The following is a 13,841-nucleotide window of genomic DNA, read 5'->3' on the forward strand; positions in this document are numbered from 1 at the left end:
TTAATGGCGGCTCTATACTTCATTATCTATTCAGTTAATAATTTCAATGGTTGTAATGGAATATTGATTAATGCAAACCTGGGTTCCAGATGACAAGGTTTAGGTCGCAGAGGTCCGTTCCATCCATAACCAATAACCATTGAGATTTCCATAATGTCTGAAAACCGAAGGAGTGCACAAAGGGGTGAACAAAAGGGAATGTTCTTTTGTTCATGCCCCTACGGCAAGGGTAACTCTGGAATCCATGGCCCAATTTAAAGGGGCTGGCAGCCCCAGAAGACGTCATAGGGGGTAGAACACACAGCACAGGAATGAGCTGAAACCAACAGAGAAGCATCCAAGACCAAGAAAGACCCACAATGGTGAGGATTCCATGGCACACAGTCCAGGCAGTAGATGTTATCAGGCAAGCAGGCAGCTGATGTTTTATTGAAACCTTTGGATTGGGAGTTGTGACATTGCAACTTTTATTTTTTTATTTGGAAGAGTCTAGGCCGTCTTGAGTGGCGGCCTCGGGTTTAGCCAGGGGTCAGCCCTGACTCAACTTTTCTTTAGCCACGGCAAGTTTTATTTTAGCATGCCAGCACTTGCCAATATCTCGGGACCTGTGATAGGGTCCTGGCGCTCTCACCTCTTACCTCGTGGCTGACCAGTTTCTCAGTTGGCTGTGATAAAATATTAACAGCAATTAGCCTGTTAATGACCTTCGTTACATGCATTTGCATTATTCATTCATGTAATTCGCATGCAAAGATGGTCATTATAATAGGGAGGGAACCAGGGTGGGTCCATGCCAAACTTTCAGGCTGATATTGAATGTCTATGAAGTAACAAGGAAGAAACCATTGAGTCCCCTAATGCAGACAAGATTTTCGAACACTGCCTATGTCAGGATTATGGGATGATGAGACTTTAATAAAGCAAGGAAAATATAAGTAAAAGCAAAAAATGTTATGTGCAAAAGATAAAAACTCAATAAATTATGGAACTGAACTTGAACCGATGATTAAGAGTAAAGCAAGGAAGGTTGAAAAACCAGTACTGTTTAGTATGATGGTCATTTATTTACTGGATTCAAAGTGGCTTGGTTGTTGTTTTGATAAACAATTTAGGACACCCTCATTTTTGTAGATAATTTATTAAACTAACAAATATCCTTCTATGTTCCTTTATCTCTCCTTTTCTCTGCATTTCCCCATTGATCCCCTCTCTTCTGTTTCAGTCGCTGAAAGCTCTCTTTTCCTCCATATCTACAATTTTATTCAATATACTTCCCTTTTTCCTTGACCTGCTCCCATCTATGTTTCACATTGTCTTTCACCTCTTCTGTCTATCACCATTCTCTGATAGGGATGTGCATTCGTTTAAAACGAAAATGCAATAAGGCTAATTCATTTAGTTCGGGGGGGCCCCTAAATGAATTGGGGGCCCCTGATTGAAATTAACCTTATTTGTTTTTTTTTGTTTTAAACAAATGCATTGGGTCTAGGTCTAGGCCCAAAGCCAGGGTCTCGCCTATGGCATAGGATGAGGCCCAAAGCAAAGACCGCAGGCCTTAGCACGACACCGAAGTCTCGACAAAGGCCCAAAGCTGGGGCCACAGCTGAGATGCCCAAAACTTTAAAAAAATAAGCAAAAACAAAACCTTAACTGATCCATCGGGTATCCATCGAAGGCTGGGTCTCAATGCCGGGGCCTGGGCCCAGGCCGGGTACTGATACAGCAGCCTCTGCCAGAGCCCAGGCATGAAGCCACAACCCAAAACTGGAAGTCGGGTCCTGAAGCTGGGGCCTTGGCCTGTCCCAAGGTCAAGGCCGCAACCTGATTTACCTCGGCAGCATCCTACGCAAGTCCGAGGCTTCAGCTTCAGGGTATTCTGAGAGAGCGGATTCCCACCGGACCAGATAAGTGGGGGCAGGGGGATCCTTGCCCTGGCATTTTTCCAGGAGGTTGGGAGGGAGGGCTTGTTTTCATTTTTTGGCCATTTGGGGTTGTGGGGGTTTTTTTTTCTAATTGCTTGATTCATTTTTTTCATACGAATGAAACAAATCAAGCAATCCATAAAATGAAATTTGTCGGAATAAATCTCCTGAAAATGAACCAAAAAACGAATTTTTTTTTCCCTGCACATCCCTATTGTCTGACTGCTTCCATTCAGTTCTCAAGCATGAACCAGTCACATTCAAATTGAAAAATGAAAGACTCAGTTTTATTTTATTTGTATTTTGTCCATGCAGCCCTTTTAATCAATACACAGTTGTAAAGCAAATTGAGAAGCCATCAAACATAATCAAAACAGGCATAAACATGGTTATGATGCAAAAGAATTGGGATGGGGGGCAAAAAATGTCACTAGTTTGGGAAGGCCCAATAAAAAAATATGCCCAAAAGGTTTAGACATATACAGAAGCAATAATCAGCTCTATTTAGTTGTTTACATTTTATCCAGCTAAAAAGTCTATAAACTCTGTTAAAGAATCCATAAAGTGTTCTGAGCACTGCACAGTAAATATTGTATTGTATTAATATACAACAAATGTTCCAATGAGTTAGAAATAAAAATGCAAATGTACTTTATGATCATATTTCAGTTTTATGGTGTTTATTTTACATTTATTCATTTTACTTTTATTATTTCAAGTCATTATGCAGTGCAATATTGGTGTTTTTATTTTTTAAACAATAGTAAATGACAGACTAGCATATATCATGTTTTTTCATCATTTGGAGAGGAATGTGAGGGGACTGGTGTAAAACATTCTTGCTGTCAAAAAGAGGAAGAAAATGGGGTGTTGGAAGAACAAAAGAGAGTTATTCTTCACTTGGGGGGAAAGGAAGCCGGGCCCTACGACAGTGAGCCCGTGCCTTCAATTGTAATAAAGTAATGTGACTTGCGTTCTAAAACTGGCTTGGATAAGAAGTGATAACCTTCAAGTGATCTTGCTCCTAACAGCTGGGTTTATCTGGCTAACTTGTGCAGTTGGATAGCAGCTGAATATTGGCCTCTAAGAGGGAAATGGTAGAGGCTACTTGGATGGTTCCAGGGTAAAGATGTCAGGTCAAAAATGGAAGAGAGGTTAAAGGGGAACACAAACCATGCTGGGAATATGAATGTAAGGTGCTTGAAGAAAAATAACTCTCTCCTGTTCCTCCACCACTCCATTTTTTTTCTTTTTTTTGACAGCAAGAATTTCATTATTACATTTCAGTTATCTTAAAAATACTGGGTCCATCTGGGCACAACATTTTATTTATTTATTTATTTATTTAAAATTTTTATATACCGGCATTCATGTTGCAAACACATCATGCCGGTTTACATATAACAGGGGTGTACAGTAAACAATTCAATAACCTATTTGTGTAGAAGGAAGCAGTTACAAATAACAAGGTAATAGAACTGGGAGGAGAGAAGAAAAGAAAGAGAATAACATTAGGTATAGGTATTTACATTAGTAATAACATTTTTACATGTGGAAGTGGTAGAATCTGGCTGAATAGAATTAATCGGTGTCCGGGAAAGCTTTTTTAAACAGCCAGGTCTTAAGTCTCTTCCTGAAGGTTGGGAGGCTGGGCTCCTGTCTAAGGTCCGGTGGGATGGAGTTCCATAGAAGGGGGCCGGCTGTTGAAAAGGCCCGATCTCTCAAGGTAATGTGTTTGGTAGTTTTGGCTGGGGGCACTTGAAGAGATCCTCTGAGTGTGTCTCTTGTTGGTCTGGAGGAGTTATAAATTTGGAATGGGACTTGTAAGTCGAGTGGGGTGTGTTGATGGATGGTTTTGTATATTATGGAAAGAGATTTGTAGAGGATTCTAAAGTGAACAGGCAACCAGTGGAGTTCTTTTAGGATTGGAGATATATGGTCCCTCCTCCTGGAGTTTGTCAGTAATCTTGCCGCAGCGTTTTGTAACATCTGGAGGGGTCTAGTATAGGAGGAAGGTAGGCCCAGAAGGATAGAGTTACAGTAATCGATCTTAGAAAAAATGATAGCTTGTAGAATGGTTCTGAAGTCCTGAGTGTGGAAGAGTGGTCTAATTCTTTTCAGAACTTGGAGTTTGTGGAAACAGTCCTTGGTGGTTCTGTTGATGTAAGCTTTAAGGTTCATCCGGTTATCAATTAATACTCCTAGATCTCTCACCTGTGTAGTAGTTGGGATAGTTGGAGGATTAGAGATGGCATTATTATCTGGGGAGATGAGAAGCAGTTCTGTTTTAGAGGAGTTTAAAACTAGGTTTAGGTTAGCCAGGAGATGTTTAATTTCGAAGAGACAGTTTTCCCAGTGAACCAATGTTTTTGTGTAAGATTCTTTAATGGGTATCACGATCTGGATGTCGTCGGCGTAGAGGAAATGTTTGAGGTTAAGGTTGGAGAGGAGTTGGCAGATAGGTAAAAGATAAATGTTAAAGAGTGTAGGTGACAGTGAGGAGCCCTGGGGGACACCTATGGATGCGTCCATTCGTGAAGATTCTTTGTTCTGTATCTTAACCTTGAAGCCTCTGTTGGAGAGAAAAGATTTAAACCATGAGAGAGCTGTGCCTGAGATACCTATAGAAGCCAGAATGGAAGTGAGAATGGAATGATTGACCGTATCAAAGGCGGCTGATAGGTCCAGTAGAATTAAGAGGAAGGATTGGCCTTTGTCAAGGCCCATTAATATGAAGTCAGACATGGAGATGAGGAGGGATTCTGTGTTCAGTGACTTGCGAAATCCGTATTGTGATTGGAATAGGATTTTGTTTTCTTCTATGTATTCGGAGAGTTGAGTATTGACAACTTTTTCTAGAATCTTGGCTATGAATGGGAGATTGGCGATAGGACGGAAGTTGTTGGGGTCTTTAGGATCCAAGTTGGGTTTCTTGAGTAGAGGTTTGATGGAGGCCAATTTGAGGTCGTCAGGATATAGTCCTTGGGAGAGTGAGCAGTTTATGATGTCCGACAAGGTTTTAGCGATGGAGTCAGGGATGGCCAGTTGTACTTAACAACATAAGCCTGTTGTTAAGTACACACATTTATTACTACCTCCACAGAGTCCATGGAATGGTCTGATCTTGCCTTATTTCATGTGGTGGAGATTTCACTTTCATAGAAGCAAGGAATGTTTAGACTTACCCCCATTTTAGATTTTGGCCAGTAAGTTTTGCAAAGGACAAGAAGGCCATAACCAAGCTGTAGAAACAAGAAATGGTCAGACCTCTCCATCTTTCAGACTTTGTACACAGAATCAGGTGATGGCCAGGCAGTCACCTTGCTTTTTATTCTATTCATTCATGTTAGTAGTAGATGAAGAACCTTTCCCAGTTGTAGAAGCACATAAACAGGCTGCTCCAGACTTACCACCTATATGAGTGAACTTAAAACTTCATTGAAAAAACCAGAAGTAGTAACAGGGAAACCCATCTATTAACTGTAAGATGTGCCCAGATAAGTCTTTAGAACTCACAATTCGCAAAGTTACACCTGAAATAATACTCCCCATTCCCTTGCCCTTTTACTCTAAAAGAATATAACTCAACTAAGGGCTGGACATTCTGTATTTGGGGGTAGGTAAGGTGGGTACACTAGTGACCCAGGATGGCAAAACAGAGTGAGCTGGCCCATGCTCAGCCCTTCAAATTCCACCAGGGTACACATACTTGGGGATGGGGAGGGAGTCAGGCCATATGACAATGGGCATCTGCCTCAACCGCAATATGGTATGGTGATTTGGGTTCTAAAACTGACTTGGATAAGAATCTCATCGCAATTGGGGAGGGTGGGGCTACACTTCCCATTGGACCTGACCTCATCTGACTCTACTTCCAGGTCCTCAAGCCCTTTAAATTTGGCCGATAACCCGGAGGCCACAAGATTCCATCTACTGGCTGTTCTACCTGATTGCTGGATGTTTTTGCCAATCCTCAAAAGCTTATGAACTGTTTCTGGACTCTCTCTCCAACCTCGACACATTTGGGGGCAGGGCTACACCCACTTTAAGGACTCAACCTCATCTGACTCTACAGCAGAGTCCCCAAGCCCTTTAAATTCAGGTGATAACTAGGAAGCAGATTGCTGCTGGCGGATTATATGCTGAATAGGCACAAGACAAAGGGGTTTGACCCTTTCCAAGCCCCTTCACGAGCTATGAATGCTTATTCTCATTCAGCTGCTTCTGTATACTGGATTTGGTTTGTCATTTATTTCATATTTTTCTTTTGTCTGTAATTCCTGTTTTGAGTAACAAACTAACATATAACATAGTAATGATGGCAGAAAAGGACTAGATGGTCCATCCAGTCTGCTCAGCAAGCTTCTTATGGTAGTATCTGCCACTCCATGCAGGATACCCCCATGTTTCTCTTAAGGCTATTAACTACTGCTATGTGCAGTTACCCTGAAGCCTTATGATAAGGGTAGTAAACCAAGCAACTGTCAAATCCATAACAAATTACTGCTAGCAACATTTTTATTGGCTGAGGAGCCTTCTTGATAATTCAGACAATGCTGCTTGACCTTCTTTGCTTTGGGAGTTGGCTGTAGAAGCCATCCTATGCTTTTTCCCTTATGTCTGCATGGCAGTACACTAGACCGTAAAAGTCAGGGCCCAATTTGGTTGTCATCTGTATCCAATTCCCCTTTTTATTCCCTCCCCCCCCCCCCCCCCGCTCCCACCGAAGCAGGGCATGTTGTTGCAGTTGTATCAAAAGCATCAAGGCTATTGGATAAAGGTAGTAATCTCCATGCCTTGTGTTAAGGGTAGTAACTGCTGCACCGTGCAGGGCACACCCATGAATCCTTTTCTTCATTTCGGTCCTTTAGCCTTTAGGGATCGACAGAGTTATCTCAGTCCCCTTTGAATTCATTGACTGTTTTCTTCTTCATCACCTCCTTCAGAAGAGCATTCCAAGTATCCACCACCTCCTCCATGAAAAAATATTTCCTGACGTTGGTTCTGAGTTGGCCCCCCTGGAGTTCCATTTCCTGACTGCCTCAATTCTTGAAAGTTTACCATTTTCAAGAATTGAGGCAGTCACCAGATTTCAAAATTTAAGAAGCCTCTGATGTAATTTGTAATGACTACTGAAACATTGGATGAGTATGGCAACTAGCGGGTAGTAAGCCAAAATGGGAGACCGAAGCAAGCAAGCACAAGAAACAACAACAAAATTGAAGACTTCATATTCTATCTAGAGAATAGAACATGGAATACATAATTTAAGATCATTTTTCTTGCTTAGAAAATCGGTGATGGAGAAGATTAAAAGATGTGCTTACTAAAAATGTTTTAATTTGATTTTAAGTGCATTAAAAATATATGAGAGAATAACACTGTCAGTCAAACAAGGGAGTCAGCAGACAGGGTGGCAAATTATTATAACAGAAAAAGCATAAGCCTTCCTTGGACATATCAATAACACTATGATATCAGCTCATAATATCAATTTAAAACCTAATAATTATGTACATAGTTTATTTGGATGATCATTCTGTTAGGTGTTCCCTGTAGTTCTATAATTGATTCCCAGCTGCCAAATCTTTGACCACTCTTCAAATTTTCTTAAATCACTTTTTCTCTCTACTCCTTCAAGCATGTCTACTCTGTTGCAAATCTAAGTATCATCCACAAAGTTCACTTTTTTGAAGGGGTTAATAAACATGTAGATAAAGGTGAACCAGTAGATGTAGAGTATTTGGATTTTCAGAAGGCATTTGACAAAGTTCTTCATGAGAGGCTTCTAGGAAAAGTAAAAAGTCATGGGATAGGTGGCAAAGTCCTTTCGTGGATTATAAACTGGCTAAAAGACAGGAAACAGAGAGTAGGATTAAATGGACAATTTTCTCAGTGGAAGGGAGCGGGCAGGAGTGCCTCAGGGATCTGTATTGGGACCCGTACTTTTCAATATATTTATTAATGATCTGGAAAGAAATACGATAAGTGAGGTAATCAAATGTGCAGATGATACAAAATTGTTCAGAGTAGTTAAATCATAAACAGATTGTGATAAATTGCAGGAAGACCTTGTGAGACTGGAAAATTGGGCATCAAAAAGGCAGATGAAATTTAATGTGGATAGGTGCAAGGTGATACATATAGGGAAAAATAACCCATGCTATAGTTACACAATGTTAGGTTCCATATTAGGTGCTACTACCCAAGAAAGAGATCTAGGAATCATAGTGGATAATACATTGAAATCATCGGTTCAGTGTGCTGCGGCAGTCAAAAAAGCAAACAGAATATTGGGAATTATTAGAAAGGGAATAGTGAATAAAATGGAAAATATCATAATGCCTCTTATCACTCCATGGTGAGACCGCACCTTAAATACTGTGTGCAATTCTGGTCGCCGCATCTCAAAAAAGATATAGTTGCGATGGAGAAGGTACAGAGAAGGGCAACCAAAATGATAAAGGGAATAGCACAGCTCCCCTATGAGGAAAGACTAAAGAGGTTAGGACTTTTTAGCTTGGAGAAGAGATGGCTGAGGGGGGATATGATAGAGGTGTTTAAAATCATGAGAGGTCTAGAATGGGTAAATGTGAATCGGTTATTTACTTTTTTGGATAATAGAAAGACTAGGGGGCACTCCATGAAGTTAGCATGTGGCACATTTAAAACTAATCAGAGAAAGTTCTTTTTCACTCAACGCACAATTAAACTCTGGAATTTGTTGCCAGAGGACGTGGTTAGTGCAGTGGATATAGCTGTGTTTAAAAAAGGATTGGATACGTTCTTGGAAGATAAGTCCATTACCTGCTATTAATTAAGTTGATGTAGAAAATAGTCACCGCTATTACTAGCAACAGTAACATGAAACAGACTTAGGTTTTGGGTTCTTGCCAGGTTTTTATGGCCTGGATTGGCCACTGTTGGAAACAGGATGCTGGGCTTGATGGACCCTTGGTCTGACCCAGTATGGCATGTTCTTATGTTCTTAAACAGTGATATTGACTTTTGAGAACTCCAAAGGTGCATTCAATGACACAGCGGGTAGCACATAAGGGCTCATTATACCTCGTCTCTGCTGGCATGTTGGGAATGGCAACAGGGGTGAGCAGCCAGATCCTGCAACCATACCCAGAATCTCCTGTGGCAATGACAGAATTAAGGTATCAATCGTAGCATTGTCACTTGCAGATCTGGCTTGCAAACCAATACATCCTATAAGCTAGCTTGTATCTTTGCCTGAGCTTTAAAGGCCGATTTCCCTAGCCTAAGTGCATATCGCATTGTTCTGGTCTAGCAGTAGCTAAATGTAGCTCTGTTCTTTCAGACTACTAAATCGCATCTGGGGAATCCAACAATTGTGTGCCAGGCCCTCGTAAACAAGCTTGAAGCTAAGGCTACTGTTGTATTGTAGGGATGTGAATCGTTTTTCAACGATTAAAATTATCGTCCGATAATGTTTATATCGTCTTAAATCGTTATAGAACACGATACAATAGAAATTCTAACGATTTATCGTTAAAAATCGTTAAATCGTGTTAGTGCGCACTAACTCGATTTAGTGCGCACTAACTGAAAATGATACAAATAAACACTTTCCAGGTCACTGAAGGTCAGTTAGGAATGAATATGTGTTCCTATTGGCTGGCTGCCCTCTTATCTATTGATATTACCAAGGTTACCACTGAGGTGATGGTTGGGGGGATGGGAAATGGAACTGGAAACTAACGAACACCAACAGAAAATGAAACAAAGTGTTCACACTTCCCAGGTCAGTAAAGGTCACTTAGGAATGAATATGTATGTATGTATTCCTATTGGCTGGCTGTGCTCTTATCTATTGATGTTACCAATATGGTTGGGGGGATGTGAAATGGAAACAGTTGGAAGCTTGACAAAAAAAGTAATGTAATGATCAGCACTCACGTGACTAGAACTTGTTTGTTTATTATTTTTGTTAGCAGGCACCTGAAATGCTAGTGCATGTTGAATTTGCCAATCACTGTGCATTTTAGAAAGGTGGTCCTGGCTGGAACTGTACACAGTTCAAATATATGTAATTGATTGTTGGTAAGTGTATTTTTTTAAGTAGCCACACTGGCACCAGTATGTTTACTTTTCCTCCTACTTAACTCACTAGCTCAGCTTTGTAAGAAGGGCTTCTCTGCTTGTGTGTTGTTTTTGTTTGGTGTGAGGAGAGCAGAAACATCAGATCTTTATTCAATCTACTACAGTCATCTCTTACAGTGCCCTATCCCTATTAATACCAGGAGTGTTGTGATCTTCCTGCACACAGTGCCCTAACCCTGATACCAGTCTGAGACAGCTCCCTCCCTGCATTACTAGTGAGAGGCTGGCTTCACAGACAGGGGGGAGCTGCCTGACCCTCACTCCTGACTTCCCCCATGTCCCAGCTAGTGAATGGTGTGTGGGTGAGGGGGGGGGGAGGATGGTGAAGTCTGAGACAGCTCCCTCCCTGCATTACTAGTGAGAGGCTGGCTTCACAGACAGGGGGGAGCTGCCTGTCCCTCACTCCTGACTTCCCCCATGTCCCAGCTAGTGAATGGTGTGTGGGTGAGGGGGGGGGGTGGATGGTGAAGTCTGAGACAGCTCCCTCCCTGCATTACTAGTGAGAGGCTGGCTTCACAGACAGGGGGGAGCTGCCTGTCCCTCACTCCTGACTTCCCCCATGTCCCAGCTAGTGAATGGTGTGTGGGTGAGGAGGGGGGGGGGGAGGATGGTGAAGTCTGAGACAGCTCCCTCCCTGCATTACTAGTGAGAGGCTGGCTTCACAGACAGGGGGGAGCTGCCTGACCCTCACTCCTGACTTCCCCCATGTCCCAGCTAGTGAATGGTGTGTGGGTGAGGGGGGGGGGGGGAGGATGGTGAAGTCTGAGACAGCTCCCTCCCTGCATTACTAGTGAGAGGCTGGCTTCACAGACAGGGGGGAGCTGCCTGTCCCTCACTCCTGACTTCCCCCATGTCCCAGCTAGTGAATGGTGTGTGGGTGAGGGGGGGGGGGGGTGGATGGTGAAGTCTGAGACAGCTCCCTCCCTGCATTACTAGTGAGAGGCTGGCTTCACAGACAGGGGGGAGCTGCCTGACCCTCACTCCTGACTTCCCCCATGTCCCAGCTAGTGAATGGTGTGTGGGTGAGGGGGGGGGGGAGGATGGTGAAGTCTGAGACAGCTCCCTCCCTGCATTACTAGTGAGAGGCTGGCTTCACAGACAGGGGGGAGCTGCCTGACCCTCACTCCTGACTTCCCCCATGTCCCAGCTAGTGAATGGTGTGTGGGTGAGGGGGGGGGGGGAGGATGGTGAAGTCTGAGACAGCTCCCTCCCTGCATTACTAGTGAGAGGCTGGCTTCACAGACAGGGGGGAGCTGCCTGTCCCTCACTCCTGACTTCCCCCATGTCCCAGCTAGTGAATGGTGTGTGGGTGAGGGGGGGGGGGGTGGATGGTGAAGTCTGAGACAGCTCCCTCCCTGCATTACTAGTGAGAGGCTGGCTTCACAGACAGGGGGGAGCTGCCTGACCCTCACTCCTGACTTCCCCCATGTCCCAGCTAGTGAATGGTGTGTGGGTAAGGGGGGGGGGGGGGAGGATGGTGAAGTCTGAGACAGCTCCCTCCCTGCATTACTAGTGAGAGGCTGGCTTCACAGACAGGGGGGAGCTGCCTGACCCTCACTCCTCCGGGGTATTGTGATCTTCCTGCACACAGTGCCCTATCCCTGATACCAGGGGTGTTGTGATCTTCCTGCATGCAGTGCCCTATCCCTATTAATACCAGGAGTGTTGTGATCTTCCTGCATGCAGTGCCCTATCCCTATTAATACCAGGAGTGTTGTGATCTTCCTGCATGCAGTGCCCTATCCCTGATATCGGGATGTGTGCAAGAAGATCACAACACCCCCGGTATCAGGAATAGGGCACTGTGTGCAGGAAGATCACAACACCCCCAGTATCAGGAATAGGGCACTGTGTGCAGGAAGATCACAACACCCCTGGTATTAGGGATAGGGCACTGTGTGCAGGAAGATCACAACACTCCTGGTATTAATAGGGATAGGGCACTGTGTGCAGGAAGATCACAATACCCCTGGTATCAGGGTTAGGGCACAAGTTCTAGTCACATTGACTGATCACATTACTTGTTTTGTCAAGCTACCAACTGTTTCCATTTCCCATCCCCCATATACTGTCAGTAGGAAACTTGGTAACATGAATAAATAAGAGGGCAGCCAATAGGAATACATATTCATTCCTAAACTGACCTTAACTGACCTGAAAAGTGTCAAATTGTATCATTTTCAGTTAGTGCGCACTAACTCCCAGTTAGTGCGCACTAATCGGAAAAAACGATTTTTAACGATTTTTTAACTAAAAAATCGTGCCTAAGACGATTTTCTTGCCCTGCCACACGATTTCTATCATTAAGACGATATGGAAAACGATTCACATCCCTATTGTATTGCAGTCAGTCAACCTTGAAGCAGTACATAAGAGCTGCCACATCTGTGGTAGCTGATAAAACGGTACTACATGGTGTAATTGTGCAAGTCCCTGCCTGCTCTACAGTATGTCCTCCAGAGAAACCAATTTGTGAGCCCTGATACAGGGAATATGCCTGGCCTCCAAAATTCACAGGACACTGCTTCTGGATTAGCTGTGCGAGGGTTAAGACAAACTGGGGCCGAAGTTCTGCCTGACGCATCACTAACAGGCAGCACGTGATCATGCAGTACCAGCAGTGTGGATACTTCAAGCTTGTAATTAGCTAGTGAGATTTCAATTGCTCCCAATGGAATGATTAGAACAGGGCAATTTTGAAAGTTAACATATGGAAAGTGTATAGTGCCTGCTCACATACCAAGCTTTAGGGCAAGTGCATTGTTTGCCCTCACAAGGTTAGAAGGCCTCTGCAGCATGGGGAGAAAAAGACAGGCCTTGGGGCAATGGCCTGCAGACATAAGTGTACAAGCCAATTGCCATGGCAGCAATGCTGTTACATCCCCCACAGCCACCCCCTCCCCCAGTCTGTGCCCTTTGCTACAAATACATAGCCAGAGATGGAATATGGAAAGAAACATCTCTCTTACCTATGAGCCAACTATCACTGTAGAGGCCATCCTCAAAACTTTTACACAGGCCCGATTGCCTATGTATAAAGGAACCATGCACGGCTCCCGGATACCTGGCCACCACATTGAGGATGCACATTTGAGCGTCACAGACTACTTCATGTTGATGGAGTGGAAGAGCTTTCTGTTATGGCATATCTACTCTCTGTCACGGGGTGGGATGATGGCCACGTGAGTGCAGTCAATAGCTACCCTGGGCCCCAACCCTGCGGGCCAGTGGCTCTGCCTCTGGTGCAGGGACTTCCTTAGGTGGGCTTGGAACTGGTCTTGCCTGTTCTTGTGGTTGTTTCTGCTCCTCTTGTTGTCTGCAGCGAGCCTCCTGAAGCATCCAGTAACCCCCAACAATGAAACTTGTCACAAACATTATGGCTTTAGAAAGCTAGGCCAGGTAAAACAGGTGTTTTTATTGGGCCAGAAAGGCCTGGTAAGTGTGTCCATTAGAATTCCTCCTTTTATCGCATGCAATAATCACTGTGATAATACCCGCGATCTGTGATATTGGCTGCAGGAGCACGGTAAATAGTTTTTTCACTGTACCGCACAAAAAAAGCAGTATTTATTTCCAGCATTAAATCCCGCGTTAGTGTGCATTACTGTAACGCATTCTGCGCTAGCAGACCCTCATTTCTATTTATTCTGCCCAAACTCCTCCCACTCAATTACTCAATTTTTAATTTGCCTACGCATTTTGCATTGCAGTATTTATCGCACGCATTACGGCATTATTGTGTGTGATGATAAGTCCCTAATGCAATTTGATAAATGACCCAGTAAATAA

This window comes from Rhinatrema bivittatum, chromosome 2 (assembly GCF_901001135.1).
Source record: "Rhinatrema bivittatum chromosome 2, aRhiBiv1.1, whole genome shotgun sequence".
Lineage (NCBI taxonomy): Eukaryota > Metazoa > Chordata > Amphibia > Gymnophiona > Rhinatrematidae > Rhinatrema > Rhinatrema bivittatum.